Below are 24,166 nucleotides of genomic sequence, written 5' to 3'. Positions count from 1 at the left end.
GAAATACAAACTGTTATCTGGTGTGGTAATGTTACCAAATGTTCTGGAGACACTTGCAATGACTTAAATATACTTAACAACATGAACAGCACACTTAAAATGGTTAAGGTTAATTGTTATGTATTCTTCACCAAAATATTTTTAAAATTTTAAAGACAGACAAAACTTTTAAAGGAACCCAAAATTCTTTGTTACACCAAATAAAAATATGTGTAGAACAGATTAGTGTTGTATTGATGACCCTACTTTAATTTTTTTTCAAGCTATATTCCATTTAATCAAATTGTCAAGAGTCTAATAAATGTACTATTAAAATCAGCAGGGAAGAAATGGTTATTCACCTGATGATGTTAAATGAATTTGAAAAATATATAAAAGGAATGTACTTAGATACCTATATAATAATATACATAAAATTAAATTCCAGGATTAGTTTAGTATAAAATGTGACATTATAAAACAACTAGAATAAATACATAGGCAAATATTATCTGATTTTGGAATGAGAATATCTTATAAAAATAAAAGAGAAATACAAATCAGAACTACTATGAGATTTCATCTCACTCCAATCAGAATGGTAATTATCAAGAATACAAGCAACAATAAATGTTGGTGAGGATGTGGGGGAAAAGGTACACTCATACATTGTTGCAAATGTATGATGCAAAATGGTGCAACCATTACAGAAAGTATTACAGAGATTCCTCAGAAAACTTGGAATGGAACCATCCTTTGACCCAGTTATCCCATTCCTTGGTTTATACCCAAAGGACTTAAAATTAATATACTACAGTGATGCAGCCACATCAATGTTTGTAGTAGCTCAATTCACCATAGCTAAAATATGAAACCAACCAAACCTAGATGCCCTTTAACAGATGCATGGATAAAGAAAATGTGATATATATCATGGAATATTATTACTCAGCTTTAAAGAAAAGTGAAATTATGGCTTGCTGGTAAATGGATGGAGTTAGAGAATATCATGCTAAGCAAAATAAGCCAAACCCAAAAAACCAAAGGCTGAATGTTTTCTCTGTTATGCGGATGCTAATTCACAGTAAGGGGACAGGGGATAGGGAAAAATAGTTACTTTATATTAGGTAGAGGGGATTGAAGGGAGGGGGAGGGGGAGGGGGAGGGGGAGGGGGAGGGGTAAGGGGTAGAAAGGATAGTAGAGTGAAATAGACATTATTACCTCATGTACATATATGACTGCATGATTGATGTGATCCTGCAATATAATGTATAATCAGAAAAATGAGAAATTACACTCCATTTATGTATGATCTATCAAAATGTATAAATGCATTCTACTGTCATGTACAACAAACTAGAATGCAAAAAAAAACTTTAAAAAATAAAAACACAAGATAAATATACTAAATTTATCTTCAATAATTGTACTTATTGAAATATCATCTTTAGTAATTGAAATAAATAAAAATAAAAACACTATTTAAAATCCACCACATAAACCACATAAATGTTTATAACAGCCCAATTCACAATAGCTAAGGCTATGGAACCAACCTAGATACCCTTTGACAGAGGAGTGGATAAAGAAAATATGGTATATATACACAGTGGAATATTGCTCAGCCATAAAGAAGAATGAAATTATGGTATTTGCTGGTAAATGGATGAAACTTAAGACTATCATGCTAACTGAAATAAGTCTATCCCAAAACACCAAAGGCCAAATATTCTCTCAGTTACGTGAAGGCTAGCACACAAGATGGGATGGGAAAGAAGAATAGAAGTTCACTGGATTAGACAAGGGGGAATGAAAAGAAGCCGGGGATGGGAACAGAAAAGAGAGTAGAATGAATTTGACATAACTTTCCTGTGTTCATGTAAGAATGCACAACCACATCATGTACAACCACAAGAATGCAATGCTTATCAAAATAAGTTATACTCCATGTATGTATAATATGTCAAAATACACTCTACTGTCATGTATATTTAAAAGAAGAAGTTAAAAATTTCTAAATAAAAATAAATAAATAAAATCCACCACATAAAAAGATAAAGGCAGGACAAAATGAATTGCAAAATATCTGATAATGAATGGATTGATAACCTTAACATAGTTTATAAATAGCTCTTGTGTACCAATATGTAAAACACGGATATTAATGTAGAAGTCACAAAAAAATGAAAAAATTAAAATACTCAATAAACACACAATAAAAACTGTTCAATCTAAACAGTAATTAAAGAATAGTTATAGCTGAGTCACAGACTACTTATTCTGTCTACACATCATTTGAGCCATTAAATGTCCATACTAATTTTTTATTCTCACAGTTGTTTGAGATGGAAAGAAAAAACTTCCTTTATTTTCCAGATGAAAAAAAAAAAAAAGGCACAAAAGGGTCTCCTTTCAAGGCCAGTCTCACTTCAGAGCTGCTCTCTTAATCACCCCTTACTCTTATAAAAAGAAAAGGGAGAGTATCAAACGTTGTCCAGGCCAGGCCTCCACCAACTGGGCCCAAAAGCCAATGCCCTGCTGCTGTTATTGCAGTCTTCAAGCTAAAACTGAAGGGTTTCCAAATCACTGAAGAAAAATTTAAAGAATACTTTGTGACACATGAAAATTTTAAAAAGTTTAAATTTCAATGTCCCTCGATAAAGTGTAGTCAATGTGTCGTAAACGGCTGCTTTTGTGCTATAACGGCAAAGTTGAATAGTTATAGCAGAGACCATGTGTGGCCTGCAAAGCCTAAAATATTTACCAGTTGCTCCTTTACAGAAAGTTTGCTGATTCTCTATATGGGGTATGGTAAATGGGGTTTTCTGCATTGTACATGGCAAGTGGCAATCAAATATAACACAAAGCAAGAACTGTATATACTCGTTGGCACAGTAATTCTAGTTTATCACAAAGAAATGCAAAATTCATAGATTATTTTATATTTAAAAAAACACTGTAGCAGTGCTGGAGATTTAACTCAGAGTTATAGCACTTGCTTATTATGTGCAAGGCCCTGGATTCAATTCCCAATACAGCAAAATAATCAATCACTCAAAAATAAGCAGTGTAAACCCAGAATATGAGACTCCATGCAGTACAGTTAGGTCTCAGATTAGGAAGCATGAGGTCTATGCTTAAGTACTGAGCCAGTGTCTCAACTCCCCAGGTAATAAAAAAGCTTTCCAACTTTATAGGTAACACCCATTAAAAGTGTTATTCCTGAAGTCCTGTTGTTCTAACCTCGAAATTATTACTATGAAATTTTTAACATATTTCTTTAAAAAGACATTTTTTAGGTTGAATCACATGAAATTGCAGATATGCAAATGTTTATGATACACTAATATCATGAAATCAAAATGCAGATGCAAATTAAACATACATTCCATCTCAAGTGCAGATGAACCCAAAATTGACAGTTTGCTTTCAGCAAACTAATATTTATCAAAAAAGTTACTGTTGTTACTCAAATTGTATTTGTTTCATGGTTTGGTAGCCATTTAATTGACAAATGTTTTACTTTGTAACTGTGTAAGTGCTATTAACTAAGATATTTACTCCATGTTTGAATATATTTAACATTTTGACAAATGTAACTAAGTCAAATTTGAAATAAGGATTTTTCCTTCAAAAGGGGATGGTACATTTCACAAGTATGAGAAACATGTGTGTGTATCTTAAATTGCATAAGCATTCTAGGACATAATTTGAGAAAAAGATCAATTGCTTTCCCTGGCTGGTCTCTCTCACAAGCATTGTGTTGGTGGACACAAGCTTAGGGACAAGGAATATAGCACTGGACAAAGAATTCACATTCAAAAAAAGCAATTAATCTTTGTGAATCACAATTTTCTCTTCCATAAGACAGCGATGATGCTTTACATGGCAGAGTCATATAAAACATTAGGGGTACACCAGGTAAGGTACACATACAATATAATATCTAATATTTTCCAAGCAATTAACCATGTGCTAAGTTTTTCCTATGCATAAACACTTTTTATGTACTACCTCAAAGAATAATCACGACTAACATACTGTATGAAGTAGGCACCAACATATTTGTTTTTAAAATGAAAACAGTAAGGCATTAAGTCTCAGTAATCTGTATAAATCATGGAGCTGCCAAGAGGCAGAAAGGGAGACTTGACCTAACTGCCTAATGCCAGAAGGAAACTGGCTTTCTTTTCCACAAAACCCTCAATAAATGGGAGAAATTTTATTACATTATGATGTCCCTAGTTCAACAGGTTAGGAACTAATATTTCTTCTTTTAAACACAGTCACAGACTTCTGGTACACCACAGCTACTGAGGGGACCTCAAAGTTATTTGGGGTTAGAACCTTTCCAGAATGCTGCTTTCCAACTGGCACTGGGCTTCTCTCTATAAAATTTGGGGCCTAAAGAGCAAATTTGTTTCTGAAAGATTTAAAAATCCTAGCAGGCAGCAGTGTAAACATCAATTTCCTCTCTTCTCAGAATTCTGAAGTTCCCTCCCCTGACTCCAGCCTCCTCCAGTGGAAATCTCCAGACTAAGCCAGGAAGTACACAGACAATAACTCTTAAGGGAAGCAGTCAGAAGCATCACCAAGTTTGGTGGTCTATAGATGAAAAGCCATTTTGGCTAACAGGACAGAACTGGGGAGCTTAGGTCCTAGCAGGATTGGGATTTAAGACCAGGACCTCTTCCCTCCCCTCTCCCTCTTTTTCCCTTCCTAGAATAAAGCACTGATGACAAAGAATTTCAATTTCATTCCTATCAATAAATGGTGTTTTCATTTTTTAAAGCAATAAAAAAGTTTAACAAATATAATTTTTAGAAATGGGGGAATAAAAGCTTATTAGGTAGTATAGTACCTACTGTGGTTTTAAAAATTTTTTTATTTGTTCTAATTTGTTGTACCTATTGTGGTTTTGATATGAGGTTCCCCCAAAAGCTTATGTGGGAGACAATCAAGAAAATTTAGAGGTGGAATGATTGGGTTATGAGAGCTTTAATCTAATTAGTGCATTAATTCCCCCTAATAGGGATTAATTGAGTCAAAACTGTAAGTAAGTAGGGTGTGGCTGTAGGAGAAGGTCACTGGGGCATGCCTTTAGGATGTATATTTTGTCCCTGGTGAGCGAAGCTTAGTGTCTCTCTGCTTCCTGGTGGCCATATTCTGAGATGCTTTCCTTCACTACACTCTTCTGCCATGATGTTCTGCCTCACCTTGGGCCCAGAGCAATGGAGCTGGCCGTCTAAGCACTAAGACCTTTAAAACCAGGAGCCCCTCTTCTAAAACTGTTCTTCTCAGGTCTTTTGGTCATAGTGAAAAAAAAAAAAAATTGACTAAAATTGAACCCAGTTAGCCCCCGGCTCTATCTCCTGGAATCAAGTATACATCTTACTAAAAAGTAAAGGTTTTAAATTGCTACAGGTCCTCCCTCCCTCAACTTCTTTGGAGAGAATTAAAAGGCCAGCAGTTTATAACCTCAACCAAAACTCTTTGGTTTTTTGGGTTTTTTTTTCCTGTGCAGTGGCAACCTTCCAATGGCTTCACTATACCAAGATATTTTATTATATGGACATGCTAAAATACTATGTTTGAAAGCAAGTATAAACTCATGAGAACCAATACAAGTATTATTGCCTTGAAACAAACAAAAAATCTAGAGAGACACTATTAAAGTCATTTTTCACAAACTACAGAGAGTATTTGGGGAAATTGTTAACTATTATTAAAACAAAGGTATGAATCAAAGCAGATAGTAGTAAGAGTAGTCCTTACCATTACAGTAATCACAGAGGGAATAGTTGCCTCCATTGTGTTTTGTCTTTGTCTATATGCTGGACTCCATTCTGAGGGCACTGCATGAATGAACCCATTTATTCCCACGCAACAAGCTGGCAGAGTGACCCAGGTCCCCCAAGTCAGATTCTATGGCTTTAGATCCTGGCTCAACCCCTTAGTACCTAAGTGACCTTGGGAAAATTACTTTAACCTCTCTATGCCTCATTTTCCTTAATTGTAAATGAAACTAATAGTGGGAAATTGTGACGATTAAGTGTGTTAAAAATATGTGACATGCTTAGAACAGTGCCTGGCACATAATATGTACCATAAAGGCTGGCTGTTACTAATTATTAGTGTTATTATTCAAACTCAGAGGTAAGAAAATCAAGGAATAGGAAGGCAAAATCACATGGCGAAAGTCACACAGCTGGTTAATGCTGGACATGGGTTTGAACCCAGGTATACAACTCTAGAGTCCACACCTTTTCAACCACTTCAGAAAAAGTTCTCTGTAGTTTTCACATATGGCTGTTTTTGTATTTCTATCTCAGGGAAAATGTAGGATATTCATCAAATATGACAACTGGTATCAACTGTGGTTATGACTGACTACCACGGGACCTGATGGCTATGCACCACAAGGTCAAAGACCTCTACTGGAGACTGAGATTGCACTAAATACCAGATGGTCCTAGGTGTAGCTTGAAACTCATGTTCTAAGAGAAATAAAGAAAATGTATATGTGTATGTGTGTATAGATAGATAGATACATACATACATACATAGATATTTCACCTTGGAATAACAAAGGACAATTGTAAAAACAAAAATTTTTAAACTGTCTTTCCTGACAACAGGAACAAATATGTTCTATTTTAAATGTTCTGCCTACATCTTCCCAGAGGTCCAAGAAACTCCATAATAAATCACTTCTTCACCTCATTTATGGCTGATGTTATCAACACTTCAGGCACTTTTGGAATTTGTGTTTAGAAGGGAAACTATTTATGACAAAAACTTTACCTAAAAGCAAGGAAGGATGATGAAGACTAATATTTATTATTATTATAGAAACTATTTATTGCCCTGATCATTATGTTATCCTTTTTATATAACTCCTCATTCCTTTATAGTTTCAAAAAAAAAAAAAAAAAGTGTTGTTTGGTTTGAAAGATTAAAATCGAAATGGTTATTTCCCAGGTAACAGCTACTTGATAGGATACCAAAAAGAAATTTATTTCTACAATAGCAGTGAAATATGAAATTCATTGCTTGTTTTAATTTTTTATAAAAAAATAATAAACAGGAATAATGTCTATGGCTGTTTTCCTTTAGTGACTATCTCCATGCAGCAGTAATAATGAAACAAAATTAAGAAAAGTATAGCAATTATAAACCTTCCATAGTACATAGCTATTGGAATGTTGGAAATGCACTAAGAAAGCTCTTCTGGTTGACAACAAAACTGCTACTTTTCAAGGTAAAGGTCAAGTATTCAATTTCTATTCACTAAATCTGAATGACTTCCTATAATAGCCTTCTGAGATGTGATCTATGTGCCAGTCTGTTAAAAATAAAAAAAATAAAAAAAAAAAACAGTTAAACTTTTAAACTGGTCAGCCAGGTACATAAGGAAATAGCACATCAGCTTCAGGTACCTTTCCAATGCCAAGAAGCTGTCCTAATGCCAGAATTAGAGGCCCTATGAAGATCAATTCATGCTTGCCAGGTAAAATGGGACTTCTTCCTGCCAAATCTGGATAAAATTCCACAAAAGAAGTGCTTATATATTCTCCAATATCAACAGATCAAAATATATCAAACTCTTTCTGCACTACCTAAAAATAACACAAAATAAAAACAAACTAAAAGTAACTGGTACGAAAGTACATAATAGTAATGAGATTTTTATGTCTAAGAGAGGAATGAGATTTTATCAAATAAGGCAAGGGCCTCTTATAGCCATACACCTTCTGGGTGTTTGCAGAGAGGGGTCAGTCTGTGTCAGATGATATTCTGTGGCCTTTCAGAAAGTCACAGAAAAGCACAGAAGGTTAAAAAAAAATATATTGAAGCAATAAAATAATTCAAATACAAAGTTACATAGATTATATAAAAGATTATATAACTAAGCACCCAAGTTGCATATTTTTCCACTGACATAAGTATAATAATTGAACATACTATTAAAATTTGGAAGAAAAATGAATAGGTTCTTTTGTTCTTTTTTCTTGACCAGACTTCTCTACTCTAATTTATACCAATTTAAAATTAACACAACTTGCATAACTCTAAGTACATATGAACATTCAGAATCTTACATGTAATTTTTATCAAGTATTTCATTTATTTTGCTCTATATCATATATATCATATGCTGTATCATAGCACTTTACCTAGTTTTTCTCCTCTGTGAATCACTGTAGTAATGGGGGACTACTTCACACAGAACTAACTCATCATGTTTGCAATTACCTTTGTATGTACACTGCACCATGCTGATTTGGGTTAAATTTTGTCCCCCAAAAGATGTTCAAGCCTTAACTTGCAGTACCAGTGTAAATTGGGTCTTTGTTGATGACCAAGTTAAGAAGAGGTCAATTAGAGTGAGCCATAATCCAATATGACTATATAATTTATAAGAAGGGGAAATTTGGACAGAGACAGAGATGCAGGGAAGAAAGACCGTAATGTTGATGTGGAGAAACAGAGAGAAGGAACGCCTGAGACTGCCAGAGGCAAGAAAGAGGAATGGTACAAATTCTCTCTCACTGCCCTCAGAAGGAATTAAATGCAGTATGTAGATCTTGGATTTTGTATTAGTTTGTTTTATGGTGCTGTAACAGAAGTACCACAGACTAGGGCATTTATAAAGAAGAGAAATTTACTTCTCTTAGATCTGGAGGCTGGGAAGTCCAAGAAGTGTCTTCTTGCTGCACCATCCCATGGTGGAAAGTGAGTGGACGAGAGAGGGATGGAGAAAGTAAGAGACTGAACTCACACCCTCAAACTCTTCTCTAACTGGCATTTAGATGGTAGCTGTCAGAACTTAAGGACTTCCATGAGGCCCCACCTCCTTGAGGTCCCACCTCCCAACACTACTGTACGGTGCTTTGTTTCCAACACATGCTCTTTGGAGGACACTCTCAAACCACAGCTGACTTCTAGACTCCCGAACTATGAGACAATACATTTCAGTTGTTTAAGCCACACAGTTTGTAGTACTTTGTTCCAGCAGCCTCAGGAAATATGTGCTGCAGATGGAATTGACCGAAGCTTGCACAGTGTGGGTGGAAGCACCAGATGCGCCACAGAATTCCTGAGGCACACATATGGCTCCACACTGTCAGAAGAGGTGTGAAAACCTTGCAGGTCAGATGGGGATAGGAAATATGCTCTCTAAAATATTAAAAACAATGTTTGAATTTGCTTAAAACACATTCTACATGTTGTACTTCACTCCTCCCAGTATACTGGGAATGTAAAAGAGGAGGATTATTAACTTCATTTTATCAAAAAGGAACATGATTCTCAGAGAACTGAATGTTTGCCCAATGTCCATTTTTTCTCCCCAGGGAATGATACTACCTTGTTTTGATCAGCTCTTCACAACTGTGACCAAAAGACCTGACAAGAACAATGTACAGGAGAAAAAGTTTATTTAGGACTCACAGTTTCAGGAGTCTCAGTGCATAGATGGCCAATTTCATTGCTCTTGGCCGAAGGTGAGACCAAAAATCAAGGCAGAGGGTACAATAAAGCAAAGTAGTCCATGACAATGACAATCCTGAAGCAGAGAAAGTACCACTCCCAGGGACAAAACATATACCCCAGAGGCATACCCTCAATGACCCACCTCCTCCAGGCACACCCTACTTGCACAGTTACCATCTAGTTAATTTCTATTATGGGATTAATGTACTGATTAGGTGAAGGCTAACAAAACTCCTTCATTTCACTTCTAAATCTTGCATTGTCTCACACATGGGCTTTTGGAGGACACCTCATATCTAAAACGTAACATCCCTAATATGACCTGTTGGGCATGTGGAACACTTGATCAAAAGGAAAACCTTGTATTGCTTCTGCACACCCATATGTAAGGAGAAAGTCTTTGAAATTCCTAATCTGTATTAAGAATAGACTGTTCTCCATCCCCATCCTGAAAGCCAGCTATCTATCTTGGAAAAGAATACCAAGGGATATAACCATACCTGGACCAACTTCCATTACAAGATAATGTCTGTCCTTTGAACTCATTCAAATTCCAAAGAGACTATCTACATTCATTTCCTTAATAATCATTTGTAAGCCTTCAAAATTTATGCCTGTATTCCCTGTTCTCTCTCCCATGTAGAAAAGGAGGTGAATAACTTTCTGAATAATTTTGTGCCAGTGGGTGATCGCAGCCTGCAGTTATACCTCATGCTATGCCTTTTCCCCTTTCGCACAATAATAAATTTGTAGGCCTTCTCTCCTATTTAACCTTTGTCAGTTTATTCCAGCAAACCTTCAGAGAGTGGAGGTGAATTTTCCCTTCAATCCTCTGTCTACATGGCAAAGCGATGCCAAATCTTTTCTAGGAAGAGAGAATATACTCATAAATATTTTAACTTGAAACACTGGTGGCACCTTAAAAGTAGTGCCTCTTCAAGTGGCTCAAGGAAGAAAGACAAAAATAGTATCACAGACTGACTGAGTAGGCTGATGGGCTCAAGGATTATGGTAAGATGGAATACATCAGAAGAAATTGGTAGAAAAAGCAACCTATAACTTGTGATACTAAGTCTCGAAGGAAGCGATGGAAATAGACTGTAGAAAGAAAAGAGGCTCCATGATGAGTAAATGCAACGCCAAGGAGAAAAAGAATAAATCATAAGGAAGTCGAAACAAACACTGCAGGAAGACCTTCACTCAGTTTACTGCAAAAGTTGAGGAACGGTTGTAATGGGAAATGGGATTGAAAGAGATTGGGGCCCTTTAATTGCACTGACAACAAGTCGTCATCGACAGGATGGAAATGTAGTTCTCACTGTGAGTTCTTCAGCAGGGTGTGATATGATAAAGGAGTTTTTTCTAGCAGTTACATTAAAACCACCTGAGTGGCAGAATAACATGGTATTGGGGCCAGTGCAGTATGTGGCTCAGGAAAAATTACTTAGGACTGAAGAGACAATGACTCTATTTAGAAGTGTTCAGTTTCAACTACTGGTAAGACATCTTTGATACGTTTTTCCCCTTCATAGTAGTCTTTGGCTGATGGCAGGGTCCCTCTTGTACCAGCCTGGACATCTTGTATTTGTTCCCTCTGTGAGGCAGAGGCTCTTTGCATGGTTAGTTCCCCTACATAATTTAGGTCTTTGCTCAAATACTACCTCTTCAGAAATGTCTCTTTTGATTATCCTAAGAAGGCCCTCCCTTGCCATTTTCCATTCCATTATACTGCTGCATTTTTCTTTCTTTATAGGACTTATTATTACCCCAAACTATATTTTAATGATTATCTGTCACTCCTATGAATGCATAAGTTCAAGAATACAAAGATCTTATATATCTTGTTCACAGTTTTATTCCCAGAGCCAGGCACGGAGCTCTGTATTAAGTAGGAACTCACTAAAATGTTTGTTCAATGAATAAAAACATCCCATCCTACTCCCAAGTTCAAGTGATATTATACTCAAATCATTTTTGAGCCATCTTCAGTAGCTGTTTTTCAATATGCACCATCAGTACATGCCATCTTTTCCTCCTGGATTAATGTAGCAGCCACCCAACCTCTTCCCACTGACATTCAGGCACCCTTCCAATTTATTCCTCCACAAACAACCTCATCAAACATAAATCACATCAAGTCACCAGCATTATCTATTGTTGTCAGAATGAAAACTAAATTCTTAACATGGACAACAAGACCCTGCATGGACTGGCCTCAGCCTAGGTGCAGCCTTATCTAACTCAACTCTCCTTTTGATTCTCCTCAGTTAGTTGATTTGAACTTCTTCCTTTCTGTAACAGGTCCTTTGTACAAAGGATAGTGACCTCTGCTTTCTGGAAGACTCTTCTTCCTACCCTCTCTCATATTCTTCTACTCACACTTCAGGTATTCATCAAATGTCACTTTCTTTGGTTTCTATCATGCAAACTCATGCAATCAAATTGCTGTATTTTACAGCATTTACCTTTGTTTGCAACTATGTAGTTACCAGTCATTGTTATTGTTGTGTCTAATTAGTGAGTGTCTTCTTCATGGACTCTTCACTCCAGGATAGCACAGACCATGAACTTTTTACTCACTATCACATCTTTAGAATCAAGCATAGTGATTCCCAGTGGGAATGCAGCTTAGTGGTAGAACACTTGCCAAGCATGTGTGCAAGGGCCTGGGTTTGATCCCCAGGATAAAAAAAAAAAAAAAAAATAGAGGTTCACACATTGCTGCCATTGAATAAATATTTGTTGACTAAATGAAAGAAGATACTTTACTGGAAACCAAAATGCTAGAAATCAATGTCAATGTCAAATACACAGATATAAAAACTTTCTGCAAATACTGAAGTAAAGTTGAAGGCAAAGACATTAGTGACAATCTATTATATGACACTGAGTTACTACCAAAAAAAAAAAAAAAGGAAAGATGGGAAGCCCAGGACAATGCAAACTTTGGAATAGCCCTGACTATTGACTGGAAAATAATGGGCCTAAGAGAATCTGTTTCATTAAGGAACTAGACAAGAACCAGTTCAAACAATTTAATTATGACTTAGGTAGTGACAGTAACTAGGTGAAAGGTTACATTTACATATCCTATTCACAGCTCCTTAACTCATCAGTCTGCTCTGGAAACATTTATCTATCCAGAGAAACCATCCAAACTTTCCTCTCCTTAGCATTTTCCATTATTAAAAAAAAAAAAAAAAAAATCTCCCAAAAGTCCTTAGTTCCCTGGAAAATGTTTTAAAGACATTTCACTGTGGTCAATTAGGCATACAGTAATAGCTAAGTGAGGCAAGGGCCATGGAGAAAATGGCATATAATAGAAAGAATCCAGTTTGCTCCTGATTAAAGTTACTCATGTGCAGCTTAAGAAAATGTACACGCTAAAAAGTTCTGAACACTACATGGGTTAAAGGACAAGACCTGATTTTTTTAACCTCCATTGTTATTGCTTCATTCCCAAACATTAGAACCTATATAATTCTAAATTCTCTGGGGGGAAAGAAAGAGCTTATTAGTTTACTTTTATTTCCTTATTTTCGGCTTCTTTTAAAACAAGATGGAACACTGATGAGTGTGGAAAAAAAAATCTGTTTCCTTTCATTTGAACTCATCAGTGACTCATGCAATAAACAGCAAGTCTCCTGGTTTTATTTTTGAGGAGGGCACCAACAGTTTCAACAGCATACTCCAGTTTTACTGGAATCAGTTTTCCAAAGATGACTTACTTATCACGTCCTGCCTGAGAAAGGAGAGCATGAAGCTGGTGAAAATTCTGATCTTCAAAAATACAACAATGAGTATTTCCAATTTCATGCTGTTTATATGACAAGAATGGAGGCACAAGGAAATACAAGCCTAGAGCACTGATAAGAACTAACAGAACAGAAAGGAAAAATGAAAGCACATTGAACAACTCACTGGACAGATTCAGGGGGTTCGAAGGGGGGTTGTAGGTGAAATAACAGGCCTTTACCATCCCTACAAAAATGAGCTTTCAAAATTCACAATGGAAAAAGAATACATTTAATAAGGCAGCATTTAAAATCTAAATGAAGTGAAATCTCACTAATTAACAAATGCTGGCTTTATGCAAAGACTACATTGGTACAAACCCTATTAGCTCATGACCTCTACTCTTCCCAAATATACTGAAATTTGAGGATTATCTCTGAAAATAAGAATCTGTTGACATAATTACTGAACAAGAAGTTCATTTGTAACCTCCACCAGTTTTCTTTAAACACTACAGAAGCCTCCAGTTACATGCAAACAGTTATCATGCTTCTTCAAAATTAACGCATCTCTTTATAAAGGTTCCCCTCAAGAGTTCCAAAAGGTGACAGACAGCCTTAGCAGATTCTGAGTTATGTAAGTGCTTAAAAAAATAAGCTCAACTTCTATCATCTAAAACTCAGATTTTTGGAAGTTTTGATTAGTCTTCATATAAATAAAACTTCAATGAAATAAGTACTATTTAAAAGTAAATTTTTTTTGCATAGGTAAATGAAATCCCCAATATCTGAAATTTATGATAGGGCAGTTTTAGGCATGAAGATAGCAGGTGGTGGCAGGATTTTTTCATAAGGTCCTCAGCTGTCACTTCTGCATATTTCTACCATTATCCTTTGTTTTGTGTTGTACCTGACTAGAAGTCCACGGCACACTCAGTGCAGATAAAAACTGTCTTTCCTGGCTGTAGCTGTGGTTTTAGCTGGGCTCTCATTCTTTGTGCTTTCATTTCCCAGTACGCATGGTCCATGCCCTCACAATAATGAGCTTCCCCCATCTGTAAAGGGACATGGATGGGTTGCTTCTGTTTCTTGGCATTTCCCAACAACTCTGCTGTGTCATTTAAAGTTAGGCTTTAAAATATTACATCTTTAATTTTCTGAGTCCAGTTCCCTTCTTTCTTGATGCTGTCCTCTTAAACTCCCTAAATAAAAGCCATCTGGGAATCTTGTTCTGTCTTAGCTTCTTTATGTGAGTCCAGGCCAGAAAAGCTCAGGTGCGGCATACTCTGCCTGGGTACCATTAGACTGGCTATGTTCTAGAACTTCACTACTAATATGAGACCCTAATCCTTTTGTGTTTGGGATAGCTAGTTGATGAAGCTCAAGATGGTGTTCAGAAATTCAAACTCCTTCCTGAACATATTCTAATCTCAGTCACATGATTTTGAGTAGCATCATACATATGTGGAACTTCTGTTGCTACACATTCTCAAACAGACATTATAGAGAAATCTGTACCTTTTCTCCAAAACTATATATAATATACAAATTGAAATATTTCCTCTATTTAGAGGAGCACTTGTGAATCTTAACATGAAGACTAGCACTATGCTTATGTTGTCAAAAGTCAACAACTTGTATTGCCTCTGTTCACCCATCAACACAAAAAAAACTGAAGCTTTAAATAAACAATATTCAATAGAACTTTCTGCAATAACAGAAATGTTCTCTGTCTATTCTACCCAGTGCAGTAACCACTCAACACATGTGGCTATTAGGCAGTTGAAACATGGTGGTACAACTGAGCAATTGACATTTTAAAATTTTATTACATTTTAGTTAATTTAAATTTAAACAATGTGACTAGAGGCTCCTAAAACCTGTTAAGGATTTAAGGTTTTATCCTACTTGCAAGTCAATAAATTAGCATGCCACAGTTTCACAGATGTTGGGAGAAGACAAAAGTTTCTGGGATCAGAGACGAAAGACTATGTTACTCATAAAAATAACAGTAATAGGAGTAGCAGCATAGCTGTGCCAATTCCCTGACACACCCAATTCTCATAGTATGATGTGAAGGGACAGGTGACACCTATATACTAAATAATTTGAACCCTGAGTTTATGGTATCTGCATCTTTTATACTGGATAATATGCCTAGCTGCCTTTTCCTCCAAAGGAGAGGGAAAAAAAAAAAAAAAAAAAAAGACTTCTATCTTCTAAGGCTAGTTAACATCTAAATGGCCTTGAGAAGAAAGTCTACAATGAAAGCAATTCCTTTGTTCATAAGACATACACAAATCTAAGTGACTAATGGAGAGTGGTCTCCAACAGCGTACACCCCTGAAGTCTACCCATCTCTCTCCATCCTGCTTGAATACCCTGCTTGTAATATAGTTAATTCTTGCTAGGACTTCTGCAAGTTTTCCAATGCTTCACGTATTTCCTCCTCTCAGGCATTGTTTATACAGTAGCCAGAACTTATCACGAGATATAAATCTAACTGTGGCACTCCTGTTTCAATCTTTGATGTCATCTACTGTCCTTTCTATGTCACACATTGCTCACCTCAGCAAGTCCAACAAGTCCCTGAATGATGTAATGCTGCCTCTATCTGTAGACACTTCCCTTATTTGTCCTTCTAAGATACATACCTTTAGTCACATTAAACTTTTACTTCCTTAAAGGCAGAGATGATAAAATGGTGGCCCTGGACTGAAATTCAATTACTAATTTGTCTGGTTTGGTTCGCATAATAGTTTAAAAAGCATTTGGGCCATTTCACATTTTGGGAGATTCATAATTATAAAATGTGAATTTTAAGCTACTCTTTTAAAATCTGGGCATCTGGCAACACTTGGCCTACATCCCAACCTGACAACACTTGGCTAAAGATGAGTATCTACTGTTCCTTTTAAACAAAATCTGGATTCTTCAGGTTGCCATACATCTCCCTTCTGCTCCTCCCCCCCCCCTTTTTTAATGTATTCTTTTATATTATTCACCTGATTTCTAATCTACTTGATCTAGATGGTACACTCTTTAAACCCTCCAAATTCTTGAGGTGCTTCAAGTCTTAGTGGATTCATATCCTCTGGGATTGTTTTTCTTGACCACTGACCACCACCAACCAAACCAGGATGAGATGATTAAGTGTATTATGCTCACCCACCAAGGACCCTAATATTCCCCATGTCTTCTGTGATTCCCTACACTATCCCTATTGTGGCACAGATAACACAGTTTTATGAAAATGCTAATAAATAGGCATCTGTTCCTAGACTTTTACTTTATTAAGGAACAACTATGTCTGTCTCAGACATCACTATGTGCTAGTATTTAGTAAAGAGTCAAACACACAGAACTCAATAAACACTTAGTGATTTTGCTGCTGTTATTATTGGGTTTGGGTGGTACTGGGGACTAAATCCAGGATGGTACTGGGGAATAAAATCAGGGCCCTGAACATGCTAGAGAAGTGATCTATAGTCACCTTTTTAAAAGCTTTATTTTGAGATAGGGTCTCACTAAATTACCCACATTGGCCTCAAACTTGGGATCTTTCTGGCTCAGCCCCTAATAGCTAGGATTACAGATGAGTGCCACCATATCTGGCTTCAATAAACACTTGTTCAATAAATAATGGACACAAATTGGCTGAAGAAGGGCTACTTCAAATTATTTGGAATATGTGTAAGTTTGTGCATTTTTAAATATTATATATTTTCAAAATTTGGGACTATGAAATACCATTACCCCCCTCCCCTGTGTAGTACAGCAGTATCTACGCACAAGAAAACAGGCAGTGAGTTAAGCACTTCTCATAACTAGTTCACTTAATCCCTACAACAGTCCTTTAAGGCAATTACTTCCATTATTCTTATTTGGGAGATGAGAAAACTGAGGAACCCAAAGAAAATTATTAACCATATACAATTTAAAAATGGAGATTTTTTAATGTGACCCAGAAGAGATAAAGTCACACAATATAAGGGTAAACCACAGAATGATTTTATCAATCGACTGGAATTATAATCCTACTCCTGCCACCAACTAGCTGTTCAACCTTGCATAAGATAAAGGTCCATAACAGTACAGTAAATAGTAAGAGATACTAGATGACTAAAATTTCTCCCAGGAGACCTGAGAGCACTGACACTACCAACAACTTCATTCACAGTCTATTTTTTGAGATATTTTTATGCACTTTTAACAATTAGTTCTTCCCTAAAAGAGTTAAAGAGGTGAAGAAAGTTATGTAAAATGAAGTTCTCTGGCTCAACAGTCACAACTATTATACCAAATCACAGTTTCCAGGGCAGTGACATTCTGCAAAAAGAGAAACAAAGGTACCGCACAGTAAGGCCAAGTGTAAAGTTATCACTATCTCCCTCAGTCTGCCCCTCAGCCTGCCATGCCTTACTGTATGTGCTCAATCAAAGCTATCAAAAGTTCAGTGGTACATAAACCCTAAGAAACTCAACAAAGCCAGTAGGTGAAAACATCAGAAATGTCATGTGAAAGACAGCCTAGCTGGGAAGGAAAGAACCCTGGTCAATCTTTTCCGTGGAATTCTTGCTCATCCTTTGCCCTAAGCCAAAGAAAAAAGAAGTGGTTTTAAAAACAAAACGTTTACTACTGTGCTTAATTTTTTAGGTCACACTCACAGAGTCAACTTAACATCCATTAGGCACTTAGATGTTCAAGTTCCAGCCAATTAAAACTTTTATTCAGGAAAAAGGAAGGAGGGGATAAAACAAACAAAAATTTTACAAATAACCTCCAAATACTTTTCTAGGCATTAAAATTTCCTTTCCCAAAAAGCTAAGGAAAAATTGCATGTAGGTCCCATAAATTTATTGATTTGTTTAATGAATTCATGGTTGAAATTACTACAGCATTTAATATTTGATGACCCCAGAATATATGTATAGGATACTTTTCCAAGCTTGTATTCTAAAAAAAAAAAAAAAAAAAAAAAAGAATTTTATTTCCAAGTGTACCTTTATCTGATGAAGTAGAAGCATTTGAAATTTTCTTCTAGAAAATACCTCTCATACAGTGGAATGAGACCAAGATTATTACCCTATATACATATATGATTACACTATCTGTATCCATGTACAGCCAGAGGAATGAGAAGGTGTGCTCCATTTGTGTACAATGTGTCAAAACGCATTCTACTGTCATGTATAACTAATTAGAACAAATTAAAAAAAAAAAAGAAAAGAAAATGCCTCCCACATATTATTAATATGTGGCTGGGAATGCAGCTCAGTGGTAAAGCAGTAGAAAAAATAAAGCACCTCCTTAGGAAATCTGATATTTGCTCCAATCTACCACGCAGATTCACCAAATTATGATCTAAAAAGTGCTTTATAGAATGCATTCTTAGCATTCTATTTGCCACATAGTTATTAGAATATGTTTGCTTTTCACATAAAATATAAAACGATGTTTCCAAATTAGATTGAAGGCCCTTTAGGGCAAGGATCACATTCCATAATTTTCTATCTGTAAAGCACACAGCAAAATGCCTTGTACAATATAGGAATTCATGAGATTGTTTATTAAATTAGAAATGCATAAACGACAGAACTTGGTCATTTAATACCAAGTCTAAAGATGATATTCTAAGGCCATCTTGCTTTTCAATGTTTCTTGCGCCCATAATTAACTGAAACTTGACACAGGATACATCATACTTAGTTTGAGCTGTCTGAAATCATTTTATGAAAAGGAAAGTCTTCTTCCAGAATTATGAACACTAACAGTAAATTTAAATCTGGGACACAAAGGACATAGTAAAGAACAGAAAGTATCTGAAACGAAGTTCTTATTTCCAAGTACTGAGACCAATAAGATCTTCCTGCTATTTAAAATTCTAAGACTATATAGGTATAAGATGTATAAGTTTTGTACATAGGGTTTGGTGAGAAAGGGACGATTTCAAATCTGAACGCTTAAGATCAACGTCAGGAACATCTGTCTTTTAGCCCAACAGAGGCACTGGCCAAAACATCAAGAGAAACATAATCACATCTCAGCCAAACCACCTGAACTCAGAATTAGGACACAGTATCAGCCAGCATGCAGTTTCAGCAGACAAAAGACCTTGGATCAAAAAACATATAATACCCCTAAATCGTCCCAGTGAATCTCTACAAGGGACCTCGGGCGCGGGCAGAGTAGATGCGCATGTTACAGATGACAACACTTAAGTTCCGAAGCATAGGGTCACAGGCCACACAGATGGAAGATAACTGAAGCCAGTCTTAACTAGTATCTGAAGTGGCGGGTACTTTCCACTCTGCCTCAGCGATCGCCCTTCTCCGGTGTATTGCACATACTCTTAAGGTGGAGAAATCGCAGGAAGAGCAGAGCTGGGCGGGCACAGCAAAGAGGACAGGGAATTTCCACGCTTCCCGGCACTCGCCGGTACTCCAGCACCCCAGGTCGCTTCTCCAGGCTGCTGCTCTCTACCTGCGCGACAGCCCCTACCGGACCCTACCGGCCCCAAACTAGTCTCAAGGGCGGGCCAGAAAGACTGGGGGCTTTCCCGCTGTCGCGGAGAGTTGTCCAAACTGGGGGTAGAAAAAGCATAGGGTGAGGACACAAGGAGAAGTGCGAAGGTGAGAAGGACGGTAGGAGAGGGTGATCCCTCACACACTGGCCAGGGAACTAGTGGTGCTGACGGATGGTCAGAGAGAGGTTTGGGGAATGCGTGGAGGCTCGGTCGACGCTGGATCCCCCGACCCGGTAGCCCCGGAGGAAATCGACTACAGCCTCGAGTGCCAGGAGGCGGAGGCAACTGAAGCAGCAGGATGTTCGTCCCAGGCCCAGCATCTGCCCAACTTCCCGCACCCGCTTCCGCGCTCCCACCCTCATCCTTGCCCTGTCCGCCCCGCGGCGGCGGCAGCACCAACCTGCGCGACCGCGGGCTCGGTGCGGGACGGAAGCCGGAGCCAGCGGGCGGCGGAGCGGCGGGCGGAGTTAGTTGGAGGCTCCGGGTCTCTGGGCGGGGACAGCCGAGCACGCGGCGACCGCGGCGGTGGCGGGCACTCCCTCCTCCCGGCGCGCGCGGGGCCCACCCCGGCCCGCTGCTCGCCCTCGACTCCGGGGCAGCTCCGGGTCCCTCCCCCGGGGCGGCTCCGGTCCCGCCCCGCCCCGCGCCCGCCGCTCGGCTCCGCCTCTGCCCCTTTGCGCGCGGGGCCCGCGGGCTGGGGAACAGCCCAGTGGAGTCCGCCCGCGGCTCGCGCAGCTTGCCAGGGAGCGGGGCGCCCTATGTGTTTGGACTCACGTGCCGGCAGGAGGTGGCCACGAGCTGGAACCCTCGCCCCAGGGCCCCAGGGAAGAGAGTGAAGGCCCGGCCTGAAAGTCTCTCTTTGACCCGCTCGAGTCACTGTCCCTAAAAGCGGCCCTGTGAGGTAGCCACGTCAGCTGCCCGAGAGAGGCCGAGGAAAATGTCCGGCTCTCCCTCCGCTCTGCTCCGGGTCAGGAGGACGTTTCCCGAGGGAACGAAGGACCCTCCCCACGGGCTCTGGCTCCGAACTGGGGCTCCGCCAAAGAGTACGCGGAACTGGCAGTTCAGACACCGGGTTTGAACCCTTAGAAGAGATGGATTTTCTATACACACCACCTCCTGTAGCTCTGTCCCCGGATTCAGGCCACCTCGCTTAGGTCTTCGCAGTGCTTCCCTGCCTGTACCAAAGGGCCGGGAGGGCAGAGGTGATTTCCTAGCTTGGCTTCCTACCTCCGTCTGCACATCCCTTTCTGAAAAACCTTGACCTCGAAAAGTGCCCAAATCGCACACACAATCCCCTCTACCCCTAAATTGGGAACATGGAAACCAGGCCAACTCCAACCCGCTGCAGAAGAAAGCAGGAGTGGGGAGGTCCAGCCTGAAGGTTTTATAGCCTAGAGACTTGATAATGTGCGTTATTGACAACCACCCCAGTCCCCGCCACACACACACACACACACACACACACACACACACACACAAATTGATATGCATTTAATTGTGGGCAGGTATTTGCCTCTCCCCTTCTGAAGGTAGGTAACTACTTGAGTGTTCATCGCGCCTCTTCCCTCCCCAGTGCCTGCCGCTTCTTTCTCCCAGAGTTTTTTATCCTCCCTTTCCCCAAGCTCTCCCATGCCATCTGCATGCTGTGCAGGGCTGGGGGAGGCTGGGAAGAGGGACACTGATGAAGATGAGAATGAAGCCATTGTTGGAGGAGAAGCAAGTAAAGTGCCAACTTAAGGAGGATAGTTAGGGGGAAAGAGGTCGATTCCTCAAACAATGCGGAAGTTCCCGGAAAGAAAATCCATTATCTCCACTGGGAAACCACCCATTCTTGCAGGGGAAAATCTGGACTGCCTCCCAACAGAATTTCCAGGAGCTGTGCAGAGGCAAGAATAAACTAGTGGGGCCTAGAACAGGCCTCCTGGATCTCCACTTCTCAGCCTAAATTCCAAGATGGGTTGAGGACCCCAGGCTCATAGCCAGCGATGAGAAATTCATTCTGGAAACAAGGTCAGGAAAGCTGCAAGAAGGCACAGAGCTGGTTCAGTTACCCGACCCCAGGACTGTGCTTCAGCTTTAGGTATCTCCAAATCACTTTTTCCTTCCCACTGGCCTGAATTATAAAAGAAAACCAACACTTGAAACTCTCCCTTAAATCTGAAGTTATGGGTTAATCATTAAGGGTATGCACCATTACTAAATTTGCATGCCTTTATCTCCTATTAAAAAATTAAGTCATTTTTTGGTGACAGGATAAAATATGGATGGGTAGAAGTTCCTTGTTGTTGATTTGTTGCTTTTCAAGTTCAATTCAATGCATTGTGGTTTCAAGATAATTTTCCTATTCAATGGGTGACTGCATTTTTAAATGTGGGAGAGATTGGAATAAAACTTCTAAATGTAACCTGATGGTAAACATCTCTCATACTTTCAAGTCCTGGTTGGCACAGCCACAGTTTTGGCAGAGAACCAGTCCTATGCCTAATGAAACTGTCCCCAAACCCAGAGCCTGAGTGTTACACAACCTCAGATCATTTCAGTCTGTGCACAAGTCAGACATAGACATGGATTTAGCATCCACTTTGGGTGAGAATTCACCTTTCCCCATGTTCTCAGAGTTCTACCCATCTGAGATTGCCTCTGACTCTAGAAGTGTCATTACAGAAGCAACGCTTATTATCCCAGTTTACATTCAAAGACTACACTCAACTAATTGTAAACTTTCTTTTTATTCCCTTATTTCCTGGAATAACAAAAAGGCTAGGACACTGAAAGTTCAAGAGGCCAGAAGAGACTGACCTGAACAAAGTTTCTCATTCTTTTATTAAAAGGAAAATCATACCTGAGAAGGACCTTATTAAACTTAGATCTTTTCTGAACATGAGAATCTCTCCATTAATTTAATTTTATATTAATAGTATGTATAGTCTTATTACAAAAACTATTCAGTCAGCTCATGGGGATAAAAGGTTCAGTTTTTCCTGAGAAAAATTCCTGTAGCTATAAAGAATGGGAGGATTTATTTACAGGCAACAACATTGGTCTTTGGCAGTGTTTCAAAGTACATGGAGATGTACCTTTATTCCTCCATAATTTTTTTTTTTTTTTTGATACTGCAGATTGAGCCAAGGGGGGCACTGAGCTACATCTTCAGTCCTTTTTCATTTTATTTTGAGAAAGGGTCTTGGTTAAGTTGCTGAGGATCTTGTGACGTTACTAACGATGATCTCAAACTTGTGATCCTCCTGCCTTAATCTTTCTAGTCACTGGGATTACAAACATACACCACCATGATCAGCTCTACTTTTTGTTTTTTGGTGTTTTGTTTTGTTTTGTTTTGTTTTGTTTTCCAATTGGAAATTGTTTTCTAGTTTGCCTACTTGGGTCTCCAAGCCAATCTACCTCATACAAAACCTTTAGGAACTTCAGATGTTATCCCCTCCTTCTAGTGTTTGTCTTGGAAAAGAACGGCATTTCAAGCAGAATTGAAAGAGTACAGGCAGATTCATAAAGACTCTTTCCCATATCTCTTATTTTTACACCTTTCAGATAGTCATACCATTCATTGTAAGGATGAATCTGATTGTCAGAACCTTATGCTGGACAACTGGAGAAATTCTCAGGTCCACAGGCTTTTCTGAAAAGAATTAAAAGTGAGTTCTTCCTCATTCTACAGTACTTCAAACACAATTTAAGAGTACCCAACCTTGATTAAGAACATAAAGTTATACTAATATAGTAAAATAAGCTTCAAATTAATTGACTCAGTCACATTTGCTTATGCATATTCAGAATGACAAAAGAAAATATTAATTTCAATTTACAAGTCATCAAAAATTACCTTGTGGGCCACATAATGAATAGCCCTATGTTAAAGTAATACATATTTGTTCTTTCATAAGTAAATTTTCCTCTGAAATATAGACATCTGTCATGGAATCAATTATCTTGCACAGCATGTGGTATAAAAGCACATAAAAGAAATAATATACTACACTGCTTATTTCAAAATGATCAGGAATATGCAGCTCCATGCTGGCATGTCTTTAATTTCATGGTGTTAAGAAAAAACTATAGGAGTATGAAATAGCAAACCTTTCCTACTAGAGTACTAATTCAATTACCTATCATGATATATATAGGAGAAAAAATTTTTCCTCATTAACTGGAAGAAACACTATGGAACTATTCTTGTTTCACTCTACTAACCCCTGTAGGGAGAATGTGAACATGGAGTTTCCTTTGAAAACAAAGGGATCACCACATTCTGATCAGCTTCAGGGGTATTCCAGAAGAACAAAGCTAGAAATGGTATTTGAAGGACATAAATTATCATTTAAATGAGGCTAGACTCTTATGAAATTTATGCATCAAACAGACCTCAAGATTTGAAAAGTGCAATAAGAGATAGTTAGACCAAGTCAAACTTCC

General features: G+C 38.4%; 1 protein-coding gene across 10 annotated transcripts in view; it reads right to left on the bottom strand.

Moving 5' to 3' along the window:
• The window catches only part of Pam (peptidylglycine alpha-amidating monooxygenase), a 288,617-nt gene extending 268,283 nt beyond the window's left edge, over window positions 1–20,334 (bottom strand). For 9 of the 10 annotated variants that reach the window (XM_047554874.1, XM_047554877.1, XM_047554879.1 and 6 more), the window contains exon 1: window positions 20,136–20,334. The gene's annotated coding sequence lies outside the window, so the exon portion shown is untranslated. The remainder of the gene's footprint in view (window positions 1–20,135) is intronic. The other variant, XM_047554881.1, reaches the window with a different exon arrangement.
• Window positions 20,335–24,166: the final 3,832 nt, after the last annotated feature.

The sequence above is a fragment of the Sciurus carolinensis genome, chromosome 6 (genome assembly GCF_902686445.1).
Source record: "Sciurus carolinensis chromosome 6, mSciCar1.2, whole genome shotgun sequence".
Lineage (NCBI taxonomy): Eukaryota > Metazoa > Chordata > Mammalia > Rodentia > Sciuridae > Sciurus > Sciurus carolinensis.
This window is presented reverse-complemented; position numbering and strand designations above follow the sequence as displayed.